Source organism: Scyliorhinus canicula, chromosome 7 (assembly GCF_902713615.1).
Source record: "Scyliorhinus canicula chromosome 7, sScyCan1.1, whole genome shotgun sequence".
NCBI classification, from domain to species: Eukaryota; Metazoa; Chordata; class Chondrichthyes; order Carcharhiniformes; family Scyliorhinidae; genus Scyliorhinus; species Scyliorhinus canicula.
Genome location: NC_052152.1, coordinates 167,196,321 through 167,218,962, shown reverse-complemented (window position 1 = coordinate 167,218,962; position 22,642 = coordinate 167,196,321). Strand labels below are relative to the sequence as shown.

At 42.2% G+C, this 22,642-nt stretch overlaps 1 protein-coding gene across 1 annotated transcript in view; it reads left to right on the top strand.

Moving 5' to 3' along the window:
- The first annotated feature begins 11,575 nt into the window (after positions 1-11,575).
- The window catches only part of LOC119968661 (peptidase inhibitor 15-like), a 111,013-nt gene continuing 99,946 nt past the window's right edge, over positions 11,576-22,642 (top strand). The window contains exon 1 of the mRNA XM_038801277.1: positions 11,576-11,632. The gene's annotated coding sequence lies outside the window, so the exon portion shown is untranslated. The remainder of the gene's footprint in view (positions 11,633-22,642) is intronic.

The window sequence follows — 22,642 nt, the reverse complement described above, 5'->3', positions numbered from 1 at the left end:
GGGAGGGGTAGCTAGGTAGGGTGTTTTTTCAGACGGTTGGTGCAGACCCGATGGGCCAAATGGCCTCCTTCTGCACTGTAGGGGTTCTATGGAACCTGTCTTTATCCACCTGCAGACTCTTTGCATCATCCTCACCATTTACCTCCCAACCGATTTTGTGTCATCTTCAAACTTGGCAATAGTACATTCAGTTCCTTCATCCACGTCATTGACACATAGTGGAAAGAATTGTGGAACAGCACTGATCCCTGTGGCACTCTATGAGTTGCAGGTTGTCATCGTGAAATTTCCCTTCTTAATCCAACTCTATCTTCTATTAATTAGCCAATCTTCTGTGCATGTTAATATACAACCCCCAACACCAGTGTTCTTCAAACCTTTTTTCCAGGGACCTATTTTTACTAACCGGCCAACCATCGGGACCCATCCCGGCCGACCTTCGCGACCCACCATTTTCTCTTACCTTGTTTGTTGCTGACAAAAATGGTTTTGGTTGCCTTTGGCCCTTGTACACATTCCTCCAATGGAACCTGTTGGATGAAGGTGAAGCATTCTGGTGTCGGAAAGTATGGAGTTTCTATTTGTCCAAAGTTCTGAATTTTTTTCCTGTAACAAAAAATAAAAAATAAAATTAGTAAAATAAATGAAAGAAATGAATAACCCCCCCCCCCCCCACCGCCAAACTTGTAAACAAAAATGAATAAAACAAATGAAAAAATAAAAAATTTAATGAATAAAATAAATGAATAAAAACCACGACAGAACTTGTAAAACAAATGCTGTAACCGTTTTAAAAAATTTGGCCGCATTGCGCATGCACATCGATTATTGGGCACGCATGCGCAATGCGGCCGAATTTTCTTTTTTAACATGTTCGTGGCCGCTTGCAGCCGGTGTTACGAAAAGCCGGCTGCTGCGCGGGGATTTGCACGATCGGGAGCACAGCGGACAACGGCTCCACGACCCTCCTGACACCCGCCCTGACCCACCCGCGGGTCGCGCCCCTGACTTTGAAGAACACCATGCTCTTACCTTATTAAATGGCTTTTTGTGTGATAACTAGAAACATAGAAAATGGTAGAAAGGGTAGGTCATTCAGCACTTTGAAACTACACCACCATTTATTACGTTCATTGCTGATTAAGCAACTCAGTAACCTGTTCCCACTTTTGCCCTATATCCTTTGAGCCCTTTAGCCCCAAGAGCTATATCTAAATCCTTCCTGAAAACAGTGAATATTTTGGCCTCAACTGCTTTCTGTGTTAGCAAATTCCACAGGCTCACCACTTTTGGGGGATGAAATTTCTCCTCACCTCAGTCCTAAATGATTTACCCCATATCCTTAGGCTGTAACCCCTGGTTCTGATCTCCCCCAGTCTTGTGGAACATCCTAGTTGTGTTAGAATTTTATAGGTTTATATGAGATTCCATAGAATTACTACAATGCCGAAGGAAACTATTTAACCCATTGAGTTTGCACTGATTGTCTGAAAGAGCACCTCACCCAGGCCCACTTCCTCACCCTGTCACCGTAACCCCACCCAACCTGCACCTCCTTGGACATTAAGTGCGATTTAACATTGCCAGTCCACCTAACCTGCACATCTGTCTGATTCTTCTGAACTCCAGTGAATATAATCCTAACTGACTCAATCTCTCCTGATACTTCAGTCCTGCCATCCAGGAATAGGTCTGGTAAACAGACTGCTTTTTGGAAATTCCAGTCTAATGATATACTGGCTCCCCTTTATCGACCCTGCTCATTAACACCTCAAAGAATTCTAATAAATTGTTCAGGCATGATTTCCCCTTCATGAAGCCATACTGACTCTGGTGGATTATATTATTTATTTTAAATGCTTTGTTATTACAAACTGCAAAATGGTGTATAACATTTTCCCAATGAGAGATGTTAAGCTAACTTGCCTACAGTTACCTGTGTTTTGTCTCCCTCCCTTTTTTAAAGAAGGGTGCTACATTGGTAGTTTTCAAGAATTCTTGGAGATTACTACCAATGCATTCACTATCTCTGTGATATCAGATGATGTGACCCACCAGGTCCAGGGGACTTATTAGCCTTTTTTTCTACTGATAGTTATTGTACTTGGTTCCTCCCCCTTTTGCCCCTTAGTGTCTTTCACCATGAAGACTGATACAAAGTATTCATTTAACTCCTTTGCCATTTCCTGATTCCTTATTTTCTCCCCAGTCTGATTCTCGAAGAGGCCTATGTTAACTTCAACCTCTCTTCCTTCTTATATATTTAAATAAGGTCTTACTGTCTGGTTTAATATTACTTGCTAGTATACCCTCATGGTTTATTTTCTTCCTAGTTATTATCTTTTTGGTCATCTTTTGTTGTTTTTTAAAAACTTTCCCAATCATGTGGCTTACCACTAATCTTTGCTACATTGTTTGTTTTTTTCTTTCATTTAATACTGTCCTTAACTTCCTTAGTTAACCATGGTTGATTTATCCCCTTTCTAGAATCTTTCTTCCTCACTGGGGTATATCTTTGTTGTGAGTCATGAACTATTTTCATAAACGACTGCCATTGCTAACTAACGGTCTTTTCTGCTAAACTCCTTTACCAGTCTACTCCATCCAACTCTCCCCTCATTCCTTTGTAATTACCTTTCTGTAAGTTTAGCACAGTTATTTTGAACCCAAGTTTCTCTCAAACAGAATGCTAAATTCTATCATCTTATAGTCACTCTTATAGTCATCCTAGGGGATGTTTAACTGTGAGATTGTTCATTAAACGTGCCTCATTACATATTATCAGATCCAAGAGTACAGAAATAGTTAGTCCAGTTGAATATATGGCTGGAGAGATGGTGCAGGAGGGAATTCTTTAGATTTCTGGGACATTGGGACTGTTTATGGGGATGGTGGGACTTGTACCAGGTGGTCAGTGCCATTTATATACTATAATTCCCCCCGCAATCTTATCCACCTTTCCTGCACCTTTCTCCTCCTTGCTTCCCCCTTCCCCTCCCCCCACACCTACAGTTCATCCTCTGATGTTAGTTTCCCTGCTGTTTGACCTTTCACATCTTTTGTCCTCTCTGGGGACTGCCATTAACACTCTTTCCCCTTGGTATCTATGACCATTAGCACCCAGTTTCCCTGGGTTTCTGTGGCTATGACTCATCTTTCATTCTCACTCCACAGTATAAATATTTCCCACTCTCTCTGTCTGTTAGCTATAGATGGGATAGTCAGATGGGCTGATCAGTGGCAAATGGAATTCAATCTGCATAAGTGTGAGATGATGAACTTGGGTAGGACAAACAAAGCAAGGGACTACATGATGAATGGCAGAGCACCTGGGAAGCACCGAGGATCAGAGGGAACTTGGTCTGCATGTACATTGGCCCCTTAAAGTAGCAGAGTGGGTGGATACAGTGGTTAAGAAGGCATATGGTATACTTGCCTTTATTAGCTGAGGCATTGAGTTTAAGGGGGGGGGGGTGTTGCTACTTCAATTATCAAACCACAAGCAGCGAGTATGTTTCTTGTATTGACCAAATGACCACACAACCAGTATGTTAGTTCAAAGGACAGTTTATTATTGAACACAAGACTTATCTCTCTGTGCAATGATACACGTGGCTACATATTAAACTACACCTATCAACTAAGATGACCTTTACTTAACTTCTGGATGACCGGCTCTGTGCGGGTAGATAAGACCTTCATCTGAGTCCCCACTTGTGTCAGCTGGAAATCGTCAGGTTCGCCTCAGCTGCGGCTTGTCTCTCGCAGGTAGTGATCGCGGGTCATGAACTTGGCTATTCGTTTATGCTGCAGTTGGTGTGGGCACAGGCCGATCCCAAAAGAGACTGATCCCCAGTGCGCAGGGCTTCTTATCCTTCTTCTCTTTCGTGTCCATTTTGGCGAGGTTAACTCAGGTCCAATGGATTGATAGAGTCTCAATCACTCTGATCGATACCGGCCAATTAGGGGCGGGTACCTTGATGGCTGGGCGGGTCTTAGTCGTTATTGTTCCAAGTACGTATGCCTTTCCAAATAAGGGAAGTTGGCAGCCGGGGAGTCTGCTACTGCGGCTTGATTTGAGTCTATTGTCCTGGGGAAATCGGTGATTGACCTTTAATAGGTGCAGGTTTCAATTTGGTCTGGTTTTTCCTTTGCACAATACACAGGGGCTGTGCATTGTCTGTGTCCCAGCTTGACCACAATTCCCATTACCCTTTGTAGGCGGCCATTTTAGATGGCCACAGAGATTATGCTGAAACTGTATAAAACATTGGTTAAGCCACAGCTAGAGTATTGTGTGCAGTTCTGGAATCAACATTACAGGAGGAATGTGACAGACTGGAAAGGGAATAGAGGAGATTTGCCAGGATGTTGCCTGGGCTGGGGAGTTTTAGTTATGAAGAGAGATTGGATAGACTTGGATTGTTTTCCTTGGAGCAGAGGAGACTGAGGGGGGACATGATTTAGATGTATAAAATTATGAGAGGCATAGATAGAATAGACAGGAAGACATTTTTCCTTTTGCTGGAGGGATCAATGACCGGGGCATAGATTTAAGGTAAGGGGCAGGTGGTTTAGAGGTGATGTGAGGAAAAACCTTTGGGAGTGTGGAATTCGATGCCTGAAAGGGTGGTGGTGGCAGAGACCCTCATATAATTTCAGAAATATTTAGGTGTACACTTGCAATCCCAAGGCATACAAGGCTATGGGATAAGTATTGGTATATGGAATTAGAATAGGTGGTTGTTTTTGACCGGCACAGAGTCGATGGGCCGAAGGGCCTTTAATGTGTCGTATGACTCTATGACTCTAAGATAGCTTGATTATTGGTTGGATCCACAATATATTTTTCTAGGAAACTCTATGAATTCTTCCTCATGGCCACATCTTGTCAATTTGATTTTCTCGATCCATATGAAGATTAACATCACCCATGATTAAAAGACTGCCTTTTTTACATGCCCTCATTACCTCCTAATTTATTTTCTATTCCACAGTATAGCAACATTAGGGCCTATAGACTACCCCCACCAGTATCTTCTTCCACATGTTATTTCGTACCTCCACCCACATGGATTTTACATCTCCCGATCCAAGATCATTTTGTGCGATGCTACTTATTTCATCTTGTAGCAAAAAAGCTGCCCCACCATCCTTTCCTTCCTATGAAAAGTCACATACCCCTAAAGATCGAGTTCCCAGTGTTGATCTTGGAACCATTTCTCTGCAATGGTTAAGATCATATGCATTAACCTCAATTGGTGCCGTTAATTCCTTTATTGTGTGACACATACCACATGTAATTAAATAAATAGTTGGCTCTGCCCTCTCATCACATTGTGGAAAATACCTGCACCTGCCCATGAAACCATTGTGGAAAATACCCGGATCCACTTCCTCACCAGAAAGATAGAAAATACCCTGTCCTAACCTGGCTCCACCCCCTCACACCTTGGTAGAAAATATCCAGCTCTGCCTCCTCACCCCATTGGTAGTAAATATCCTGTTCCGCCTCATCAGTCCAAAGGTAAAAAATACCTGACCCCGTCCTCTAACCCCCATTGGTAGAAAATACCCTGTCCAGCCCACTTACTGCAACAACTCCGCCTCTTAACACCATTGATGGAAAATACATGGCCTATCCTCTTGTCTCATTGGTGGAAAATCCCTGCCCTCGCCCCTTACCCCATTGGTAAAAAATATTCTGTCCTGCCCCCTCAACCCAAAGTTGGAAAATATCCGGCCTCATCCTCCCTTTGGTCCCACACTCTGGAATACCTCTTTACACCTCTCCACCACTCCACCTCATTTTTCGTCTTTAAAGCACTCCTTAAAACCTACCTCACAACTCACCTAATTACTTCTTACTGACCTAGTGTGATACTTGGTTTAATAATACTCTTGTGTAGCACTTTGGGATTTTCATTATGTTAAATGTGCCATGTAAATACAAGTTGCTGCTGTGGTGGTTGCACATGAGCTGAGGCAGGGATGGTCTTGGATGCTGTTACTGAATTGGAACTAGGCACCCAGTGATTTTTTTTTTTAGAACAGTACAGCACAGAACAGGCCCTTCGGCCCTCAATGTTGTGCCGAGCAATGATCACCCTACTCAAGCCCACGTATCCACCCTATACCAGTAACCCAACAACCCCCATTAACATTATTTTTTTTTTAGGACACTAAGGGCAATTAGGCATGGCCAATCCACCTAACCCGCACATCTTTGGACTGTGGGAGGAAACCGGAGCACCCGGAGGAAACCCACGCACACACGGGGAGGACGTGCAGACTCCGCACAGACAGTGACCCAGCCGGGAATCGAACCTGGGACCCTGGAGCTGTGAAGCATTGATGCTAACCACCATGCTACCGTGGTGCCTACCATGGTGACCGGGAGATGTAGGCAGAATGGATCTCGGGGTCGTGTATGACTCAAAGTTTGCAAACAGTCTGATTCAGCTATTATAGTCATGACTCTTCGAGTAAGGTTCAGAGAAGTGAAAATATGTTTTGATCACATTGTGGAGAGAAGGGCAGCAAAAGTGTTTTTTTTTTAAATAATGTCTCGGCCAAAGGGGAAAAAGAAAGCTGTCAAAACAGAAATGATGACAGCCAATCAAGACACTGAATAACATCACTAAGGGATTGGAAGACTTGGGATTCCAAAAATGTCCTCTTAGAGTTTCTCCACCTTTTATCTGGAGGATCTGGCTTTGATTGCCACTCTGTACCCACCACCCACTGTGTATATGTCAGTTTTCCAAGTATGTGGTAGGCAACTGAGAGCGAAAATGTATATGTTTTACTGTCATTATTTTTAAAAAGTTACACATTTATATAACGCCTTTAATGAATATAGGACATTCCAAAGCACTTTACAGCCAGTGAAGTACTTTTCAAATGTAGTCACTGTTATCATAAGTAAAACGTGCTGGCCAATTTTCACACTGCAAGTTCCCTCAAATAGCAATTCAACAAAGATCAGATTCTCTGTTTTTGTGGTGTTGATTGTGGGATTAATATTGGACGTGTTTATCAGAGATAACTCCCTTACCTGCTGGTCAACGTGATCACGTGTAAGAAGTCTTACAACACCAGGTTAAAGTCCAACAGGTTTGTTTCAAACACTAGCTTTTGGGGCACTGCTCCTTCCTCAGGTGAATTATCTCCACATCATGTTCAGCGTGATGTTATTGGATCATTACACCCCTCATGGAAAGCAGACAGTGTCTCATGCAGTTTAATGTCTTGTAAAAAAGATGGTTGATGACCTGTACACATCTGTACATCTGTCACAAATCCATAAGCTAATTTTGATGAGAAAGATGTCAGATTTATGAATTTACAGGTGATGTGATTCCAGGGATACCATCATGTTTATGCTAATCTTTTGGACTGCATCAATGCTTCATCATTTTGTTCAAGTTCATGTCTAATGCAGGATAATTCAGGGAAACTTGACTGCAGAATTGTTACTAAACGATAATTACACGGTTAATGACCGCTGCATGCTGAAATGGTAACTTGTGTTTCTTCTCAGCAGTGTTGAAAAGCCCGTTTTTCATTTCCAACTTTTTTGTTTGTCGTCCTGGCAGTATTTGTTTCTGCAGTAGCAAACATTACTCTATCTTCGGTACAGGAACCTGCTTTCTGAAACTATGAGTCATGATTTCAATGTCTTTTTGTTAGTGTATCTGCACCCACAATGTTTTTTACGCTTTGGGGAAGAGTGGGGGAAGTAGTGGAAGGATTCCCAAACTGATTATCAGCCAGTTGAACCAATGTGGTGAACACGTCTTGACATTGGACTTGAACCTGAAGATTCTGATCCAGCATAAGGGATGCTACCACTGTGCCGCAAGGCCCCCGAACTCCAATGACTAATGTCTAAGTACAACAAATGTGTAACTAATTTTTATTTTATGTGATGAGGAACAGGGTACATAATTGAAAAATGAAAACTATGATTTAGAATGAAGTTTTAGAAAAATAGATTCTGCTGAAGGAAAAATTTAACACAGGCTAAATTTTGATGGCAAAATGTACATGTACAGGTACAGGCCCAGAATGAGCAGGCAATTGGCCCTCTGATTTACCACACCAGCAGAGAAGTTGAATATTTCCCTCATGCTATTCATGCAGATTCTCTGAACAAATATCACACTTTTGTTCGCTCAAACTTCAGGAACATTTCAATTTTGACCCATTATGTAAATCTTATAGGATGCCACATTTAAGATGACTGGAATCATCCATTTTTTCTGCATTATACTTTCTGGTTCAGTAATAGATCTTCATTGCTGTTGAACTGCCAGTATAATTACAATGAAGTGGATAGAATTAGGAACTTAAAAAAAAGCAGCTGGACCAGATGATATCCATCTGGGGGTCCTCAGAGAGATGGGACATATTAATAATGCTCTGCTTTCGGAGAAGGTTCTTGGAAACTGAAAGGAATCTGGGGGAGCTTTTAAACTGTAAACAAGGCACATTGGGTATCTAACCATTGGTTTGACATCAGTAAGAGGAAAGATGCTTGAGGGATGAAATAATTAGAAATATATGACTGTTTGGATAGAGAGAGACACAATGGAGCATCCAACATGGCTTCCTAAAAAAGGTTGTGACTTACAAGTATATGTTTATAGTTTCTGAGGAAGTCATGAAGGTGATGGATGAGGAAAATCCATTAAAGATTGTCTACCTAGAATTCTAAAATTCTTCCAATAAGGTACGACACAATAAGCTTCTCTACAAGATCAGATCTTCTGGTATTATTGGTAGTAGATCAAGGTGATGTTACGACACCCTAGGCAGATGCGTGGTGAATTCTCACCCCACTGGTCCGAAAGTCACAACACAAGTGAATTAACCAATAAGTCTCAGAAAAATACCCAAAGTCTTTGGCTCTTCGCTGCCCAATAATTACAGTTACCAAGTTTGAAAGATGAAACACAAATACTGTTTCTTTATAACAAGAATAATTATGAAATATCCAGTAAATACAGCTAGAAAACAACAAGCTAACCTACCATTCATTTTAACTATCCCACCCTCTACCCACACAAACAAGACAGACAAACACAAAGGGGGGAAAAGCAGAAAAATAATAAGGTTGAAGGTCAAAAGTTAAGAGTCTTTGCTTCAAATGGTGGTTCCTTAGCGCAGTTTCCTCACAGCATGCCGGTTGATAAAAGTTCTTCGTTTGTAGCCTGTAATAATATTCTCTGTGGTTTAGAAATGTATTACTCACAGTTTTTCCCTGGAGGGGCCCCATTGCTTCACATCAAACTCTTTGTTTAGTTCATGGTTTATTTCCAGGCCTCTGTCTTTTCTGGAGAAAGAATTGGTCGGTTTACATTAGCCTTTTCTGAAAAGAGATTTGTTTGGTTCTCCCCTGCTTGCACAGCCTGTAATGGTTCTCCTATGCATAGATTCATTCAGGCTCCCTGCCAGATCAGAAAGACAGCTTTTCTGGAGAAAGCTGAGAAGAGAGAAGGCAGCAGTCTTTCCTCAGGTCTGCCAGGAGTCAAACTGAAACCAAAACTCAACATTTGAAACTCTGAAACATTCCAGTGGAATAAGATCCAATCACAATCTGACACCGGGCGGATCACAGCCTTTTGGGCCAATTCATGGGCCACCGGCCAAGTCAATCAAACTGAGTCAGCACTGATGTAAGCTAATCTCTGTAATTGGTGCAGTCTGCCTAAAATCACCAATTTAAATCAGCATGGCCTTCTGGATCCTTCTGTTTGCATTGAAGGAACAGACTGCTTACAGGCTGCTTTCCCTTAAAGTCACAGGTCCATTAAACATCCATGGATCAAAAATGTAATGGCAAAAATAAAAGAAAGAGGAAGTATGGAAATAAACAGGAACAAGCAGGAAGGAACCTTACATTGGGCTCAGAGCTGGCTAGAAGAACATAGGCAAAAAGCAGTTACAGATTGATTTTGAGCTGTTTGGACTAGTGGTGTTCCGCAGGGATCACTACCCGGAAGGTTATTTACTACTGTTGCTATTGATGATCGAGACATGAATGCTGGGACCACAAACTTCCTGTGCAGGTTAATCTAAGACCTGTGCAGGTGTTAAGACAATAGACAATGTTAAATAGGTTCAGATGGATCTTAATATGTTGGGACACTGGATTCATGTTTGCAACTGATGTTTAATTTGGCAGACTACTTTTTTATGCATGTGGATATGAAAAATGGTCAACATACATCTGCCTTTCAGAAAAAGCAATAAAGGTGGAAACAAAGTTTGCCAATAATAATGTATATTCATCTAAAGTTAGATGAGCCATGCCATGAAACAATGACTAGACAAAAATTGAGGGTGGCTGGGGAAAGGCCCTTAATGGCATGAATTGAGACAGGAGTGGCAGCCCATCTGACGCCTCACCTGCTCCAACGTAAAATTGCTGAGACGTCAGGGTGGGTGGAAAGCCCATCTGTGCTATTTGATGCCCGTGCCTCACCTGAAAACTTGCTCATGGGGGAGCATAAAATTCAGGCCAAGATGAAAATCCAGGCCAATATTGGGGAAAGAAAATCTAAAAACTTTCTTCTAGCATGTGCAGGGTGGCACGGTAGCACAGTGGTTATCACTGTTGATTCACAGTGCAGGGATCCCAGGTTGATTCCGTCTTGGGTCACTGTCTGTGCGGAGTCTGCACGGTCTCCTCATGTCTGTGTGGGTTTCCTTTGGGTGCTCTGGTTTCCTTCCACAGTCCAAAGATGTGCAGGCTAGGTGGATTGGCCATGCTAAATTGTCCCTTAGTGTCCAAAAGGTTAGGTGGGGTTACTGGGTTACGGGGATACACTGTAAAGTATTCTATGATTCTATTCCTTTCCAACAAGTATGGGGGACAGGAAACTCTGCCACCCTAAACAGCTGGCCCTTGTTTTTGCCCTTCCCAGAAGATCACATGGATTTGGGTGGAGTAGAGAATGTATAAATTTGTGACGCATATGTTTTCACAATTGTATATGATAGGCTAATTGATGAATGGATCTTATGTTGTTTGTATGTTGTATAAAAATATCATTTAAGATTCACATCTGGCTCATTCATGGAGGGATTGGGGCTAAATTATGTAGAATATGCAGCAGTGAAATGGGCCATTCAACCAATCCTCATTAGTCTCCTCCCATCCCATCTGCCGTATCCCAGCCTTTCAGCAGATCTCTACAGGAACCAAAATGGAAAAGGAAATATCCATAATATGCTCTTGTAAATACGGGAATGCAAAAATGGATACAGTGCAATGTTTATGTATAAGGACACACAATCACGTAGAATTTAGAACATATTAAATCGTGCAGTGCTGCTCCAAACCAATCAGATTGGCATCTCACTATCAGTATCAGACTCACTGCTCAAATTAACAGGATTAACAGATTCTGAGGAGGGTGCTATTTTTACACCACTCGCTGCATCAAAGGTAAAGCTGCTGGGAACATTCAGCAAGTCAATCGGTGTTGATGAAGTGAACACATCAGGTAGTAGTTACAGAGCCGCACTAAAGCTCCCACTTTCTCTTCGATGGGAGGTGGTGAGTGAGAGGAGGCACACTTTGCTGCTTGGATTGTGGACCCAACTGCAGAGCGTTTATCAACAGGTAGCCTGTACCTTAAGTATTGACATGCTTTTTTGTTCTCTTAAGCTGCTGGGTTGCTGGGCTTTAATTTACATCTTTACTTTCTTGTGCTTCTATTCCACTTGTCTTGTTCCCAACATTGCAGCTATTCACATACTTTCTGAGTCTTGTAAATGCGTTTGATTTATTTCATTATAGCTTCTATTGCCTCAGTTAAAATAAGCCAGTAAACCAGCCTTGTTCCACTTGGGCATTTTACAGTAAATCTATTTATTCCTCAAGAGTATGCGTTATTTTCGCCTTCCCTTCGTTTTGTTCTTTTTTCAATTGCTGTTTATCTGTAATATCCATCCGTTCCGATGAAAGGTCTACACATGGCACATTAATTTGTCAGTTCTCTCCACCAATACTGATTGACCTGCTGAGTGTTTTGAGTGCTATCTTCTTTTGTCCCAGATATTCAGCTGCTGAGGTTCTTTGGCTTTCTGCCTACCATTAACTGCATGTCTGTTGCTTAGCAATTCACAGACAATGTCTCACCATCAACACAATCCATTTTTAGAAACTGCGATTTACTTGGAGCAGGAGCAATTTTTTCTTCTGGATTATGAAATCATTTACAAACACCAAATAATATTTATCGAGGGAGTTTCCCCTCACTACTTTACACACAGGAATTATTAATGCATTTCATCATCAGCGGATAGCACCCCGGAAAGAAAACTCACCAATAAATTGTACTTCACTTTTTTAAAATAATATTTATAAATAATAGAGCCCTGAGGCTTCAGGAGAGTCTGAGAGAGTTACGACCACTGTAATTGATAATGCTACGAATACAAAATTGCTGATCGCTAAAAAAAAAGAATTACCCAGCAGTTGGAATTAAGTGATTTTGATGAAGTAGTACAATAAAACACTGCTGAAACACTAAAAAAACTCATAAAACATCAAAGCAATGATTGAATGTTTGTGATTGAAACTTGACCACAGTCCAAGTTGTGCAATGTAAAATTCAGACATTTCAAAATATTCTGTTATTGCAGTATGCTTACAACTGACAACAAAATCATCTAAAAATGATTATTTACTGCAGAGAAAATGTTTATTAAGATATTTGACATGGTGAGTGATCACTTGCCCAGCAATTATACAAGACAGACATTTGGCAATGAAGAGCCCTGCTGATTTCTCAACTTCTGGATCGATTCACTTTAATCTCCTCAATCTCACTAAAAGCAGTATCCTCTTGCACAGCATCAACAATGTGAATATCAGTCAGCAATCCTGACATTAGAACTTATTTAGCAACAGTGGCAATGGATTCAAATCTCATACCCATGCCTGCTGCCTTTCTAGGTGGTAGAAGTAACAAGGTTTGGAGAAGCTGTCGAAGAAGCCTTGGTGAGTTGCTACAGTACATCTTACGGATGCTACACACAGCTCCCACTGTGTGCCAATGGCCGAGTGGCAGAGAGAATGAATGTTCAATGTTGTGAATGGCACACCAATCATGTGGGCTACTTTTACTGGATGTTGCTGAGCTTCTTGAATGTTGTTAGAGCTGCACTCATCCAGGCAATTAGAGAATATTCGATTACACTCCTGATGAATGCCTCGTAGATAGCGGGCAGGCTTCGGAAAGCCGGGAGGTGAGATGCGCACTGTGGCATATCCAGCCTCTGGCCAGCTCTTGTAGTCACAGTATTTAGGTGGCTAGTCCAGCTAACTTTGTGGTCAGTGTTGATAGGGGTGGGGAGGGGGCGGTGGGGAATTCAATTATGGTAATTGCATTGAATGTCAAGGGGAGGTGGTCGGACTTCATTTTCCTGGATATTATCATTTTCTGACATGCGTGGTGTAAATGTTATTTATCACCTGTCGATTTAGCCTGAATGTTGTCCAGGTCTAGAGACATGTGGGCACATGTGGGAACCTCATTGATGAAGCAGCATATTGATGGGTCTAGTTGTTATAGACTGCACCCCTGTTTTCAGTTTTCAGCAAAAACTTTTGTTGCAGTTAGCCCCATGCTCCTCATCTATGAACACCTGATGGGAAGAGGGACTTTTAAAGGGACACTGGAAACTCGTCGCTGTTGGATAACCTGTTGGACGGCAACATCATCGATCATGGACCCGGTGAATCCCGCACCATTTTCCATGGGAATCGATGGTGTTCCACGCGGCACCGGTGCTAGCCGCCCACCGGTAGCGGAATCGGTGCAGGTGCGTCACCAATTGTACTGTTGCAAAAGTCCACCGATTCTCTGGTGGCGTCAAAACTTAGTCGCAGAAAAGGAGAATCCAGCCCGTTATCTCTCTCGAACTGGATTTGTTTGTTTGATGGTTATTGAATTTGTTCCACAAAACAGACATAGAGATAATTTCTAAATCCAATGGTGAATTAATTTGCCTTTTCATATAAGACAGGGTTAGATAGTCCCAGAAAGTTAACGAAGCAAGCTTTCTGAAACCTATTGAATTTGCTTTAAGCATCAGTTTCTTCCAGTTAAGACCTATTCGGGTTGGGAAATTGAATTAAGAGGTCTGCAATAGTCAATGGATTTTGAATGCAATTTCAGTGGGAGTCTTTTTTATTGCATTATTTCAATTAAAATTGCCAGAAGACTCAAATTAGGCGACTATTATTACATAAAGGGTACACTAACTTATGGAAGATGATCTGATTGTGTAATTGTCTTTTTATGTAGTCTATCCTGTCGACCAACAGATGGCACTGCAAAATATTACATCAACTAACTGCAATGATTAATACTGTCATAAGGTTCCAAAGGAGGTTTTAGAATTAGAATTAGAATTAGAACAGTACAGCACTGGAACTGTCTAAACTACATAAAATTGGTCTGCAGAATTTATGCACTATCTCTCACCTGATATTTTTAATTTACTGAATTTACATCTTTGTTATCATACCTTTTCCTTGTGACAGGAAAACATCGAGGTCTGATGAATCTAGCGCACAGTCAGAGGGTGAATGCGTTGGTTTTGTTTCAACTTATTGCCAAACTGGCTCTCAATGTTCTGCTAGAAGACAGATTGAAACAGAATTATGAGATAAAATTAATTGTATAGCTGAAGAATACACTCTAATCCCTATTGCTTCAGTAAACACAAATCTGCCTTTCCTGGTCAGAGAGGTTGGTGGATTCTTTTTAAAAAGGGTCAGGATTGGAACCAAGTTGAATGGCCTCGATTGTCAAAGGTATATTTTTCGATATCAACAAAATATATTTAGAATGGCATTAACTGATATTTCGCTGCGTTGATATCCTTGTCTTTGAATATATTTTTCTCCACCCATCTCTGTGACCTCCTTTTGTCCTACATTCACTCCAGAACTTTCCATTATTTTGATGCTGGCCCTCTTGCGCAGCATTCATTTTCTTGCCCCACACTGGCAGCGGGACCTTTAACCATTTGACTCCGAATTGCTGTAATTTCTTTCCTAAACCCCTTTTCTCAACACTTTTCTCTCCTTCAAAATCATCCTCCAAATCAATAACCTCAACCACATTTTTGGCCACACTTCCTGATCTCTTTTTTTCCTGGCTTAGCATCAATTTCCCATTAGTCTATCTATAGTTTCCAGAATATTTGCTGCATGTTAAAGGCACAGTACTGATGATGAATTCTATTGCTGTTTTCTGCAGCATGGTTGATTATGAATTGCTGAGTCTCAAGGTATTAGCTTTTGCCAAGAAGAACAACATCACTGAAGAAATAATTGTGGCCTTTTGTATTCTTTTTCAATGCATGCTTTGCACCGAAATCTTGCAAATGCCCTCCACAATTAGGAATAATCTGAACAGACGAGAGAATATCTGGCACATAACAGACCTCATCACAATACCAGATCTGAGTTGATTATTCTAAACACGGTTACATATTGTTCTCAGCCAAACCTTCCTCCTCCTCCAAGATCACCTTGGAAAATAAAGATAGCCTGTGACTCCCTCCTCCAACCATTTTCCTTTTCCTCCAGTCTCAGTTGCAAAACCAAGTGTGAAGAGCTTGTAGATATTATCATCTATGCCACAGTGGCACAGTGGTTAGTACTGCTGCCTCAGTGACCCAGGTTTGATTCCGACCTTGGGTAACTGTCTGTATGAAGTTTGCACATTCTCCCCGTGTGTGCGTGGGTTTCCCCCGGGTGTTCCGGTTTCCTCCCACAGTCCAAAGATGTGCAGGTTAGGTGGATTGGCCATGATAAATTGCCCCTTAGTATCCAAAAGGTTAAGTGAGGTTACATGGACAAGTCTTCCAGTTGATGACAAATTATTTATTGAGTAATGTAATAATATGCTTGTGAGTTCTTTCACTTTAATACTTTGACTAGCAATATAATTAACTGAGATTAGATAAAACTAACAATATGATAATATACTGCACTCTGATCTGTTGCGTCTTTACTCTAGCTGCATTACACACACACTGACCTACAAAAAGAGCGGGAAACTCCTTATATAGGTCCTGTTAGTGTTGCCACCTAATGACCATCTGTCTGCACTGACTGCACATTAACTAATCATGTACTAACACATGCAGAGATCATGACATAACTTACCTTCAATCTAATTTGGTGGCCATTTCCCTATCCAACTTGCTATAGTGATTTTTTTAAAAATTCAACTAGCTTGGTCTGATATGACCTCCCTTTCACAAATCCATACTGACTTGTTTGATCAGTTGACACTGTCATAATATACATCAATGTATATGAAGGAGTGCAGACAGGCAGTGATTGACACACAGGATGACCAGTGAGGAAACACAGCAGCCAATCACCAGACAGGACACAACCACTATAAAGGCAGAGGGCACCAGCTTTCTCGCTCTCTCGGGATCCAGCCTGTGAGACAGTCAGAGCTCGTGAGCAGCAGCCAGTGCAAACACCATGTGGTAGTCAGTTAGCCTGGTCAGGCTAGCCTCAGGTCTCCAGTCAAGTCAGCATAATGTTAACCCACAGTTATGCATTTAATATAGTTAGATGTTAAATAAAATCGTGTTGCATCTCATCAAGTGTTGGAAGCCTGTCTCTCTCTACACTGCATCAAACCCAGTCCACATAGACCCAGCCTACCCAACACATCATGGTACCAGGTCTGGCTGCTGAGAATTGACGGACTCACCTTGAGGTAATCAGCGTTGACCAGCAATCAGCCATCCGGTAGCATGGACAGCATCCGCCCTCCTCCGCAGCTCCGCATCGCCGGCAACCTCGGTGCAAACTTGAAGATTTTCAAACAGAAGTTCCAACTCTGTCTTGAAGCCACCGACCTCGAGGCCGCATTGGATGCCAGAAAGATTGCCCTATTCCTTTCTACAGCCGGTGACCACGCTATCCACATCTACAATTCCCTTACATTCGCTGAAGGCGAAGACAAGACGAAATTTAAAACAGTCCTGCTGAAGTTCGACAGCCACTGCGACATTGAGGTGAATGAGAGCTTTGAACGGTACGTTATCCAGCAGAAGCTTCAGGGTAAGGATGAAACTTTTCAGTCCTTTTTGATCCATCTAGGCATCCGTTTCAAGCTGTACACCGGCGCTTCAGCGAACCTCATTTCAAAATCCGACCTCAACACCATCCACGTCAGACCAAGCATTCTTCCACCGGCCTGCCAGCTCCTCGACTACAATGGCAATGCCATTGCTGCCAGTGGCTCATGCCAACCTGGAGTATCCAATAGGTCATTGAAAGTGATGCTGCGATTTGAGATCGCAGGACCTGACAGAGCTTCCCTGCTCGGTGCCCGGGCCTGCAAACGCAGTCCACATAGACCCAGCCTACCCAACACACTAGACACCTTTTTAAATGCTCAGTAAATCTGCATCTGATTCCATCAGCTTTCCCGAAATTGAAGTTAAACTGTTCCTTCCTTCCTCCCTTCCTCCCTCCGTCCCTTCCTTCCTAATAGATTGGCAATTTTCAAATTCCAATCCTAGGGCACCATTCCTGAATCTGGGCCACCATCTGGTTTTACGTCTTCACTGTTCTGTTGCATTGCAGGAACTACAATATGTTCAAAAATGTAAATTATACCAGTCTACAGTTGTCATCAGCTTTCTATCCACCTTAAGGCTAGGCAAGGTCTCAGTTTAACATCCCACACAAAGATGTTCACTGAACAGTGCTCACTGAAGCTTCAGTCGTCATCAGACTCATTGCAAATTTAACTGGTGCTTCATTCCAGCACAGAGATAAAAGTGTTCATTTTATTCTACAGAGTAAGGTGGATAGAAGTGATACCAGCTAAACATTGAAATCTTATTAAAGCACCGTTTGACTCATTTTGGCACTTAATCCGCCACTGTTAATTTACTGGAACATTCATTAGGAACTGCCACAAATGGAAGCAGGATCTCAATGTTTCACCTGAGAGAGCAATTGAATAATAGTAACGTAAAATGATTCAGACTTCGCTCAAAGCCCAGGGCTTCAGTTTAGTTGTCAGCCTTGGCTCCATGTAGGCACTCTGCGTTAGAAGATTGAGGATTCAAACCCCACTCCAGAGCACACAATCTAGGCTGACACTTGAGCGTAGCACTGAATTGTGACAGGTGTTATCCTTTGTATGAGATGTTTCTCCGAGGTTTGCCAGCAGAAAAGGAATGGTGGTTGCTTTTCATCTTATCCACAGTGGCCCACAAGGTTTTCATGGGTTTTTTTTTTACATAGAATTTACAGTGCAGAAGGAGACCATTCGGCCCATCGAGTCTGCGCCGGCTCTTGGAAAGAGCACCCTACCCCCTACCCAAGGTCAACACCTCCACCCTATCCCCATAACTCAGTAACCCCACCCAACACTAAGGGCAATTTTGGACACTGAGGGCAATTTATCATGGCCAATCCACCTAACCCGCACATCTTTGGACTGTGGGTGGAAACCGGAGCACCCGGAGGAAACCCACGCACACACGGGGAGGATGTGCAGACTCCGCACAGACAGTGACCCAATCCGGATTCAAACCTGGGACCCTGGAGCTGTGAAGAGATTGTGCTATCCACAATGCTACCGTGCTGCCCCTTGGTGGAGATTTTCACCAAGCCGGCATCCAATCCAGCTCAGCATCCTCCTCAAGACATGTGTGACATGTATGAGCCGAGCAAGAAACAGCGGCACTTTCAACCAGCGTGAGGATTCCTCACAAATAGAGTTTAAACCAGGAAATGTAAAATAGATTTAAATTTTAGTTTTTATCAAATAAAATCTGCAGCACTTATTCATTCCTGAAGGAATGAAGCTCCACATTTCTTTTAATATTAATTAAATTACAATTTGAGGATCTGGAAAGGTTGTTTGACTGTTAAAAAGTCAATATCATCTGACTGCACCAGTCCCAAATGTTTCTGGTGCCTTTACTGGCCAACAAGTGGGCAAGGACTACAAGTTCACATCTTTGCATTGATTTCAATGCGAAGCTAATTGGCAGGTTCTATTACAGCAGTCCCTGTGGTGGAAAGAGGTATCTCTGACAGCCGCTTCTGGATTTCAGCATTTAATTTGTATGGACAGATTGCAGAATTGCTGTCAGTTTTACTTCAGAACAACGGTGGGTGCAATTAGCCTCACTATTACCACTTACACAAAATCCAAACCATTATCTGGTTGTTTATCTCCTGTCTTTGCGGTTTTGCCATGCACAAACTGGCTGCGCCAGTAGAAGACCAAGAAATATTCAATGCTAAAAAAACTAGACTGAATAGTACTGTCATTCCCATGCACCTTAGCTTGAAATTTTTCTTTCATTCTCCCCTGTAGCAGCACACTATGGGAGTTCTAAATTACCACTAACAGGATGGAATGAAATGCTTTGCTTGTATGTTGCTTATTGTGTAACTCCAAGTAATACTGCAGCAATAAAGTTCAAAAGAATGCTGACAATAACTTGCACAGGTATAACATAAATTCATGAAATCATGAATATCATGAAAGTATTTATTTTCTGAAAGGTGATGTCCACATTCTTGTTACCTGGAAAATGTATGTGTTTCTCTGGAAATTAAATTTGACAAGTTAATGTCTGTTTCTTTTGGCAAAAAAACCTTAATTGCTATACATCCAGCTGGGAGCAATATAAGGATTCCGTTCTATTAACTATAAAATCTGTGCAGATGTGTCCAGCCCAATGTGCTTCAATTTGGAATAAGGGTGGAGTTCATAAAGGGCAAAAGCTGGCTGCCAGAAGGAGCTTCTTGCTAAATACACATATCTTTGAGACAAAGCCCACTTGGCCTCGTACCATTGTGGTTAAAACTTCAAATAGGCTTTTGGTAATGTTTATTTTATTTTCTCTGAAGCAAAACTGTTAGTTTAATTTCTTGCTAACAGTGTCACAGTAGAGACTGCAGCATTGCAAAGGGTTTCTGTCTGCCTGGCCAGAGTGTCTAGACTTCAAGAATTAAAGCCATAGAATCAAGGCCTGTTTATACTAAAATAACAGTCTGACAAGCATTCTTTTGGCTTTGTTTTTGGCAAAGACATTCTATAGTTAATATATTTCCAACTTTCAGATATCTTTGAGTTAGAGAAATATTCACTATCAATAATTTCAAAATGAAGGTTTAGATGGATCTTGTGCCTGTCTGTTCTGCTCAGGGATTGTTCCTTGTCCCCATTTTGCAGTGGCAAAAGATAATTTTGGCCCCTATATATTTTCTAATTCATAAACAGGCACAATCATTATTAATTTAGTGTTCTCATCACCTGAAGGTGAAGGCTTAACTGAATACTGCCCTATGAGACCCATGCACTCGCATATATCTCAGTTGCTTGACCATTCTCACTCAACACAGCTCCGGGGTCCCAGGTTTGATTCCCGGCTTGGGTCATTGTCTGTGTGGAGTCTGCATGTTCTCCCCGTGTCTGTGTGGGTTTCTTCCGGGTGCTCCGGTTTCCTCCCACAAGTACTGAAAGATGTGCTGTTAGGTAATTTGGGCATTCTGAATTCTCCCTCTATGTACCCGAACAAGTGCCAGAATGTGGCGATTAGGGCTTTACACAGTAACTTAATTGCAGTGTTAATCATAGAATTTTTACAGTGCAGAAAGAGGCTATTCTGCCCATCGAGTCTGCACCAGCTCTTGGAAAGAGCACCCTACCCAAGGTCAACACCTCCACCCTATCCCCATAACCCAGTAACCCCACCCAACACTAAGTGCAATTTTGGACACGAAGGACAATTTATCATGGCCAATCAACCTAACCTGCACATCTTTGGACATTAATCACAGAATCATAGAATTTACAGTGCAGAAGGAGGCCATTCAGCCCATCGTGTCTGCACCGGCTCTTGGAAAGAGCACCCTACCCAAGGTCAACAACTCCACCCTATCCCCGTAACCCAGTAACCCCACCCAACACTAAGGGCAATTTTGGACACTAAGGGCAATTTATCATGGCCAATCCACCTAACCTGCACATCTTTGGACTGTGGGAGGAAACCGGAGCACCCGGAAGAAACCCACGCACACACGGGGAGGATGTGCAGACTCCGCACAGACAGTGACCCAAGCCGGAATCGAACCTGGGACCCTGGAGCTGTGAAGCGATTGCGCTATCCACAATGCTACCGTGCTATCGTAATGTCAGCCTACATGTGACAATAAAGATTATTATTATTGTTAAGTTTGTATTTTCCAGTTGCAGTCATTGGGTACCAATCAGGAATGGCCCCAGCTAACTTTACCTCTCCTAGTCCAACAGAACTGAAACAATTTCTGTATTATCCTGTGTGACTGAGATTAACTACCACTGCACAATCAAACCGAGCACCTTTCTGCTCTGTGTGCCTGTTCCACCGGGTTCATATTTAAATCCGTACACTGGTTTATTCTGTGTTCATGAAAAAAACTGTGTTATGATTGTAATATCTTTGAAATAAAGGTTTGCTTCTTTCAGAAATCTCAGCATTTCATGAAGAATTGTTTTGAAGTGCAGTGACTATTTTTATGCAGACAAGTACTGTCACTATTTTGTGCACAACATGTTCTCAAAATTACCATTAAGTTCAATGATTAATTTATATATTCTTGCTGGTTTTGGTTGATTACAACACTGGTAGAACTGCCTTTCCTTCATTGAGTTATATCAATGGATCTGTGCTGACTCAATGATGTACAGGAATATTAAACCAGAGAGAAAGCTGCAGAAGACTGGATGACTCAAGGGTTCAATGTTGTCCTGTTACATCAAACCCTGAGCATTGGGATGGATATTTCCATTTGCAGTTGACTATGAGTTCAATACAAATGATTTTGGAGAATCACAAATTAATTCCCTTTAGTACACTTATAGTACACACTAATTTGAAAATATTGGTCAGTCACATAGCGGGTGATCCAATGGCCAAATTGCACCAGAAAAGCAGCACACTGTGGCGCAGCATGGCCAATAAAATCCAGGAGACCACACTCCCGGGATCTACCCAACTTGCAAAGTCTTGTGAGATCCAACACGATCTCGCGAGATGTTGCATCACTTTTTGGCAAATCTGCATATCAGAGCGAGATAGCTAGTCTCACTCTAATGTGCAGATTCCTGAGGTACTTGAGGCTTTGGGATTCATGCCCTTTACCTCAAAGGTCTCAGATGACTGTTATTCAGCACTTGTCTGCACAAACAAGGACCAGATGGAATAACACTTATGAGGATCTGGGGTGGTCTGGGGTCCCATGGTGTTTTTAGGCTGTGGAGAGGTTGGGGGATTGCTTCAGGGGGGTTGGAGACCAGGGCACCATTTAAAAATGGCATTCTGATCTCTTGCTACACTGGGGAATTCTAGCGAGCGGAGCTCCACACTGTAGAAAACAGGATTATATGCGGCCTCAGCTGCACGTTCCCCATTCTGGCCCCTTATGTAACATGTGTCTTATTGAATAGCCATGTGTTTTCGGGCTCTGTAAGTGGTGGGAAACAGCTGGGTAAACGTGCTCGCTATGGGACTTTGTTCACTTTTGGGAGAATTGACAGAACCCATCGGCCCATCGAGTCTGCACCGACCCACT